Genomic DNA, 7,756 nt, shown 5'->3' on the forward strand with positions numbered 1-7,756 from the left:
AGACGCTTTATACTTTTCAAAACGTTAATTTGAAACTTCAAGGCGTACATAAGACTGCCTATACACCAAGAGGCATGATGCGAGCAAGAAAATGAAATTAGAAGCTTGGAGAAAGCACCCCCTTCTCTAATTTACCTGTGCGCATCATTCAAACCTCATCGAAGACAAGAGCAGAAGCAATGCCATGTCAGCACTACTTACAAGAACTACTTACACAATGCACAGACCACCGACAAGAATGCCTGTCCCGGCTGCGCCGGGAGTGGAGCTACTACAGAACGTCCCGTTTCGGGAAAAACGGGACGCGCGTCGAGACAGCAGCGGGGAACAGACGCACATACAGCACACTGTGACTGCGGAAATTTCCGAGTGGTTCAATAGGAACACTAACGATAAGGGTGCTCACCTCATGGCGCACATCAGGACCGCCTTGTGCAAAGAAATGATCTTTCCGAGCCGCATTTGCCGCAGAGACGCGGGCAACTTCTCGTCCGAAGAAAACAAGAAGCGAAAGCTGCGTCGGACGAGACAGGCAGCGTCTCTTGTGCCCCTAGCGACGGGCGCGTTAAACAACACCGTTTTGCCGTCCCGCCGTTACCGCCGATGCGCCGCTGTCCAGAGTTTATCAATACTATAGTAGCAACAGTCGAGTTCAAAGTCTAAGCATTTTTTTGCAGCTAACTTTGAGCATTGAGCGCTGAGCGCTTCCCTTATGAGCAATAATGTTACTTATTTAAACGCATATTTACATCACTAAAAACAAATTTTGCAAACTTTGTTTCTGGCCAGATGGCGCGACAATCTGCAAATCACTACAATTACGCATTGATTTTGACGTTTGTGTTCTTGGGAGTTTCGCATCTAGTACAGTTGAGAAGCTTTCTCTTGCTGACCCGAATGGACCAAGCCCAAGGACGAGCTTTGAATCGCTCTCTTGGGTTTGTTCAGCTATTTCCGTCGGAATCATTAGTTCCCTCTCTCCAGCTTCCTTTTCTTATTGCGGGGCCGGAAAAGGAGCACTCCGCACGCGAGAAAAGCTGACACATCGCGCTTACAGTGACTGGTATTAGAAGAGTGCACTATATGTTTCGAACCGGTACGTGTAGACCTTCGATCGAGAGAGATCGCTCCGTTAAAGCGGCTGTTGTTTTGGTAAGGGTGCGCTAAATTATGCATCCGCTCATAAGAGTTTAGGAAAGAGAGAAAACGCGGTTCGATAATGCAGAAGTTTATAGTAAATTGATCAACATTGCATTACCAATGATCTAACGGTGCTTTTTGGCGTGCCATAGACCGCGGAGTGTGTTACAGTTCCTGAATATCGTTGCATGCCGATTTGAGCGCTTCGTTCATAGAAGCGAGTTCAAATCACCCATATTGCAGTGTATAGGTGGTATGAAGGTATGTGATCCTACGTAACAACGAAACGTTGAAACGCGTGGAAATTCGAAGTTCATATTGTCTTTCTTTTCCGAACTTTTCATTCATATTACAAATAAACATTGCAATGACTTTTCTCTGTCATTATTCAGATTTGAACAACACAAATCCAGCATTCTTTTAAAATCAACATAAGCGACGAAGGCAGTAATTCAGTATAATAATACACCACAGCATACAATTCACACATCGCCTCCGAATGGTTACCATGGAGTTAATGTTATACTAACATTATTGAGTGGAGTCCCGTGAGTGATGGGTGCGAATAGCTAGGTAACAAGCAAAATTTACCATCAGAATAATGGCGCTGTGCATGCAATCTGTGATAGGCACAGTATAAGAGAGTTAGTTGCAAGTTAATGCTCCTTACAAAACATCATTATTGTTAGAACAGCGGGAAATGTTCAGGGACTGCATGCATGAAATATATTTGTAATGTTGTTTTATAGATGTGACTCAGAGATTAAAGAAAACCTTTTGGAAGACTATGCCGAAGCAGTGTTCATCTTGAATGTTAAACTAATGTGTATATATTTATACAATATACAACATCTGCTAATTTTAATCATTCAATTACTCGCAAAAGTAAGCATTAGACTAATCTTCAAAATGCCAAAAAGGTTCTTTAAGACAAAAAATATACGTTGTTCGTCATTTCTTGAAATTCTCCAACGTTCCAGTGCAACACATATTGCTACTGTAGCTTTCATAACTTATAAATATGACTCGTTTATAAATTTGTTATATTCTTCGGTGCTTAAAAGTACAGCGATGACTGCTCTACCAATGTTCTTTTTTTATGTTAGCAAGATGTGACAGTTTGAATTTTTTTGCCATTGTTCTCGTTTGTCCGGAAGCGGAAGAGGAATTGCTGCGGAACTTCAACTGAAGTTAGGTTTTCCCGCCACTTTGATTCAAGCTTGAAATTCGATTAATACGTAAACCACGATATAAACGTGGACCCGTTATATATGGCGGCGAGCGGTGCGATCTAACAGCACCTGAAATGAAAGCTACTATTGGCCGGAGCCTTCATCTCGTTTGAGCTATAGCCTTAGATTACGTTCCCGAGCTCGATAACGAAGTTCTCGCTGCGAACACCGACGTGAACTTTTATCAGCCTCATTGAGTGTGCGATGTTTTGGAGGGCTGGAACAGCTGCTATTCGGCAGTGTCGCAGCAAATGACATTATACTAGTGCAGCAGATGCCGTCGCTAAGTCGACCTCACTATTGATTAGTAGAGACTTTTACGTACTGGTATTTTTAAACAGTACTAGAAGGAAGGCACCATGAAAGTTGAAGAAGAAAAAGGAAAGCAGGACGTGTTTTACTCCTTTTTTTTTAATTTTCTTTGCGGCTGCAGTCTTTTATATGAGCCAACCAATTCGTTCAACACTGTCTGTGTTTACAGCTGTTAAAGGCAGTTCTTAAACAAAGGGAGGTCTCGATCAGGCTCCGACAGTCCACCAATATTACCAAGTGATCATCAACTCTCTTCCTCAACCCTTCTCCCCTCATTCTGACCCTCTATCCCTTTCCAGTTCTTGAAAGTTAAAAGGAAACACCGGCCGAACACAACCGGGCCGCGCTATGTTTCGTCGAAGTCGCATCGAGGGGTACGTGGGCGACATGGCTGCATTTCTCTTCCTCGTAAACATATTGCACTGCGGATAATCTACACATTCCTCATATCCACATTTATAGGTATGAGGCGACCGCGTTAATGGCCCACGTCTGCAGTTCGCCTTTCAGGTTTACTTTCGCGTTCTTGCAATTGATGCTATTCGCTTGACCACAACTCCCACAATTTGTGCGCCATATTATACCACACATCATCTCAAACACACGTAGCATAGAGCTGTAATTAAGCTGCCACATTGTGTCAAAGAACACCCGACATAGACATAGAGCTCCGCATAACGAAGCCTTCCAGGAGTCAGTGCGTCGCCTAGGAATTTCGTATTTCACTCAGTATTCAAGGGTCTGGGTTCGCATTTACTTGCGCATCTTCCAAATAGCGATTCGGATAGAGATCTACTATCTCCAAGCATGCAGTCCACGTGAACTGCCAACTCCCTCATGACAGAAAGGCATGATCGAGATTTTTCGCCCAAAACACCCTCTGCCACCCCCGTACATTCCTCACCTTCTCTCCCCACTCTCCAGGCACATCTCCCTTTTCATTCTCGTTCATATGCAGGGTGCATTCCTGCGCTCCACCATGTTTTGTTTTCAAAGTAGTCACGATCAAGTTGCCAGGTTCATCTTTTTCCGAGCGTTGTCATAATATCCTCCACTTATGGTTACCACCTTGAAGGAAAGTTTTACCGTGGCATCCCCATTCGGCTTACGCATTCCCCCACTCTTGCTCACTAGCCCAAGCCACTATAAACCGACCACTGCATCTCATATTATTTTCCTCTTACTTAAACTTAGGGAGAGATGTGGTTTCCACAGTTTCCATTCTCCCCTCCACAACCTGCTATAGACGTGGCAAGGTGGGTACGTGTCGCTCTGCCCCGCTGCTACCTGCCACTGCCGGGCGCCGCTGGCAGCTGACCTGTTTGCCGACGACGGCTACGCCGACATCGCCTACGACTCGTAATTCAAGAATGTATGCGCAAAAGCTACGCTCTAATCCCTGGCCAATAAAAACGTTGTCAGACTCTCACAAAGTGCGGGCAAAGCCGAGATGACCTAGGGTGATGTCGCCATGCATCACATGTAGGAATTTTTTTGTTTATATAAATTTACTGCTTGCGTATGGTAAAAAATGTAATCGAGTACTGTGACGACCAAGCCTTCAGCAATATAAATCAATCATTTACTTATTACTCATTTACTCAGTTTCGCAATGGAACTGGTAGTATTGAAGAACTCTGCTCGCAAGTTACCTCCATCATTTGCTCTTAGCAGACGATGCCAACCACCAGCCATCACGACTCAGTTCTTTCGTATTCAAACCGCGCACGTTTATCTTTTGGCGTACTAAACACACATAACAGAAGCGCGAATCAACCGGTGCTTTTCGCGAACTGAGCGTAACATGCCTGGATATGAAGCATTTTACACAGACCATAGTTTGGCTGGGTTTCCTTGTCGTTACTACTCACCAAGTTCTTACAAGGGCCCAGCTTAATTACTGCGCTCGGAAGCAGACGTAAGCGTTTGCAAATAGCATTTAAAACAAGCGTTAGCTGCTCCAGCATAAAGCGGTTCGTTTGCGATGCTTTTAGACCTGCGCGCTGAAATGATCGCAATACAGCTGGAGAACTTCTGGGTAGTATGGATAGTATGAATAGTATGAACAAACAATCCGTACTCGGGGCTCTGGGCGCGCTTCTATGTGTAGTGAAATTCAAGAGGAATAGACGACGCAGATTCAAACGTCTTACAGCTGATTAGAGCGATTCTGTCATTGTTTAGCGCACGACATATAGGGAGTCTACATGTCGCGCCGCGACGCTGCGGCGAAACATGTAGGCTCCCTAGCACGACATCGTATGCAGCGACACGAAAGGTACTCGAATGCGCCCGGGAAATAAAAAATGGCCGCAAGACCAGGAGCTTTACTGGTGGGCGGGGCTTCGATCTGGACTGCCCGAGGAAAATCAAAGGCCAGACAGCTGTCAGCAAGCAGTCCCGGACAGTTCGGGACTGATCATAAAATTTACCCGCTGCAACATGATTAAGAATGAGATGACATATGATGATATGATATATGCTTTGATCATTGCTTGAACACGGGGTCATGGTGCAAGCGCTCCGGACCGCGCCGTCTATGCTACAAAACCCGATGTCATGCTACAATTGGCTAGAATAGTATACTAGCCACAGTAGCTACAGTGAACTAGAAGAGACAAATATTAGTGCTCAATTATATAACCTCCTTGGTGCTCAAGAGCGATCATTTTCTAGAGCACTTCAGATTTTCAGACCCTTGAGGCGTCTGCTCGCTTGGTCTATGATGATGATGATGATGATGATGAACTGGTGGTCATGCCCTTTGAAGTGGGTGGACTGCAGTGCCCCTTGCGGTAGGTTCGGTGATGCCAAGAAACAAACAAAACGTTAAATTTAGCGTTATTTTTTAGCTTTATATTTTATATTTAAGTGGTTTGGCACTATCATGGAAGTGTTAAATAGAACGAATGGAAAAAACGCATGCTCGTCCTTGCATTCTTTTAAAAATTGCAACCTCAGCAGTTCGTTGTAGCATCCATAGATGGCGCAACAATCTGTAAATGCCTAAGTAGAGCCAACTTAGTGTGTTACATTTCTTTCACAGACTATGGTTGTTGCGTCACCTAGTAATGTTGAAGAGCTCTTTTCGCCCAAGAAACGATGAAAACGAAGTAAGGTGCATGCATGGTTTGTTCGATTTTCTGACAACTATTGTTCGACTGTTGATGTGAGGACTCATGACATAGAGTTGATGCAGCAAACCGCGACCACGGTGGGAGGACCGCGCCGCGCTGACTCAACCGCTACGAGATGTTTGTGTCAGGTTTGTGCACTGCGCAGTCATACGTGTTTGACGAAAGCGTAGTCGTGGAATTATAGTTTTTACCAGCAAGCTTAGGGAAGCATACATAACCTAACGACAAGCGACAGTTACCAGCTCAAAATCAAATGCAAATCTTGCAACGGTTACAATTCATATAGGATGATAGAGGTGCGGTGTGCATCTCCGGCGTGGTCTAGTGGCTAGGATATCTGGCTTTCACCCAGAAGGCCCGGGTTCGATTCCCGGCGTCGGAACGGTGTGGTCTCATGGTGTAATGGTTAGCACTCTGGACTTTGAATCCAGCGATCCGAGTTCAAATCTCGGTGAGACCTCTTTTTGCTTTTGTGTTCGCATTACGCTTTCATCTGTAGGTTATGAGATGAGATAGAGGTGCGATGTGCATCTCCGGCGTGGTCTAGTGGCTAGGATATCTGGCTTTCACCCAGAAGGCCCGGGTTCGATTCCCGGCGTCGGAACGGTGTGGTCTCATGGTGTAATGGTTAGCACTCTGGACTTTGAATCCAGCGATCCGAGTTCAAATCTCGGTGAGACCTCTTTTGCTTTTGTGTTCGCATTACGCCTTTATCGGCAGGTTATGAGATGAGTCAGTTATGCGCAACACTGGCCCTCCCACTCTGCTCCAAGTTACTGCGATCTTTTTTTTTTTTTTTTTTTTTTTTTTAATGTTCCCGTTCTCATCCTCTTCCCTTGTTTATCGCTTGTAACTTTGCTATAGGAATTCGCTGCTCTACTGCACCGTTATCTAAAGCAACGAAGTTCATATATGCTGTTACAGAGCTTTATTTACAGGAATGGAGCCTGCCATGATGAAACGCGAAGCTACTCTGTGGGAGGAATTCATACATACATGATCAGCACCCACGTCGGTCGTCAGTGTTTGTACGGTGTGCACGTGCGGGCGTCGTAAACAGTTTCATGGACGCCGAGCCCGTCCTATGTGCCGAGCGCTCAGTGACCAGAGACATCTGCGGGTGGCCCTCAAGCAAACTTCTGTATATTGTTCTATAGTGTATATATTTCTTTTTTTTTTTTTTTTTTTTTTTTTTTACCTACCTTTTCCTTTCTCTATATCGCTCACCTCCGATTTCCTTTACCCCTTCCTCGCTATCCCTTTATTTTCGCCGCCCCAGTTCAGGTGCTTCAGATACCAGATACCGGGGCTGGCAAACATCTTTTCCTTCCTTTTGTATATATAATAAAATAAGCACTACAAACACACAAGCAGGCGATCCCGAGGTAACAAAAAATCTCGCCATGCATGCCATCGTGCTTTCGGCCGTGCCGCAAGCAGGAATGAAATACGCGAAGCAGTTTTTGTTTATGGAATTAAACAGTACGCTCTGCAACATACGCAACATAAGCGGGTGGAAACAATAGTAGTGCCATTTTAGTCGGATACAACTCGCAACACAAATTTCCTCCGTGGCAAGAAGCAGTACTTCAGGCTTTTCTAGTTACCTAAACGAATACTAACCATCATATCAAATAATGAGCTCAAGAATTTTGATGCCTCTTGGTTATCACAAAAATTCTACAGCGATCTTGAATACGTCTGCTGCAGGGCAAAGATACCACTGTCAGGTTCAGATAGCATTAGTTTCAAATGTACAGCCTTTGTCAAAAATTTAGAGCCCAGAGGGGTTTGCTTTTAAGCCGTATATTACTTCTTTAACAACCGTGGAAGTTCTAGCCATTGGAGAGGGTATAACGAAAAATCTTGCCGTCGGCAAGTTCCGAAACCTGGAAATTCATTACCAGCCATCAAATATGGCTTAGAAGTAAATTC

The 7,756-nt window shown here is 44.6% G+C and overlaps 4 non-coding genes across 4 annotated transcripts; all 4 read left to right on the forward strand.

Moving 5' to 3' along the window:
• The first annotated feature begins 6,131 nt into the window (after positions 1-6,131).
• TRNAE-UUC (transfer RNA glutamic acid (anticodon UUC)) lies at positions 6,132-6,203 on the forward strand. Its single transcript has one exon. It is a non-coding gene; the product is annotated as a tRNA-Glu (tRNA).
• A 6-nt stretch (positions 6,204-6,209) lies between these two features.
• Positions 6,210-6,281, forward strand: TRNAQ-UUG (transfer RNA glutamine (anticodon UUG)). Its single transcript has one exon. It is a non-coding gene; the product is annotated as a tRNA-Gln (tRNA).
• A 72-nt stretch (positions 6,282-6,353) lies between these two features.
• Positions 6,354-6,425, forward strand: TRNAE-UUC (transfer RNA glutamic acid (anticodon UUC)). Its single transcript has one exon. It is a non-coding gene; the product is annotated as a tRNA-Glu (tRNA).
• Positions 6,426-6,431: 6 nt separating this feature from the next.
• TRNAQ-UUG (transfer RNA glutamine (anticodon UUG)) lies at positions 6,432-6,503 on the forward strand. The gene has a single exon. It is a non-coding gene; the product is annotated as a tRNA-Gln (tRNA).
• The last annotated feature ends 1,253 nt before the right edge of the window (positions 6,504-7,756 follow it).

Source organism: Amblyomma maculatum, chromosome 5, assembly GCF_055883805.1.
Source record: "Amblyomma maculatum isolate TAMU_Amacu chromosome 5, ASM5588380v1, whole genome shotgun sequence".
Classification (NCBI taxonomy): domain Eukaryota; kingdom Metazoa; phylum Arthropoda; class Arachnida; order Ixodida; family Ixodidae; genus Amblyomma; species Amblyomma maculatum.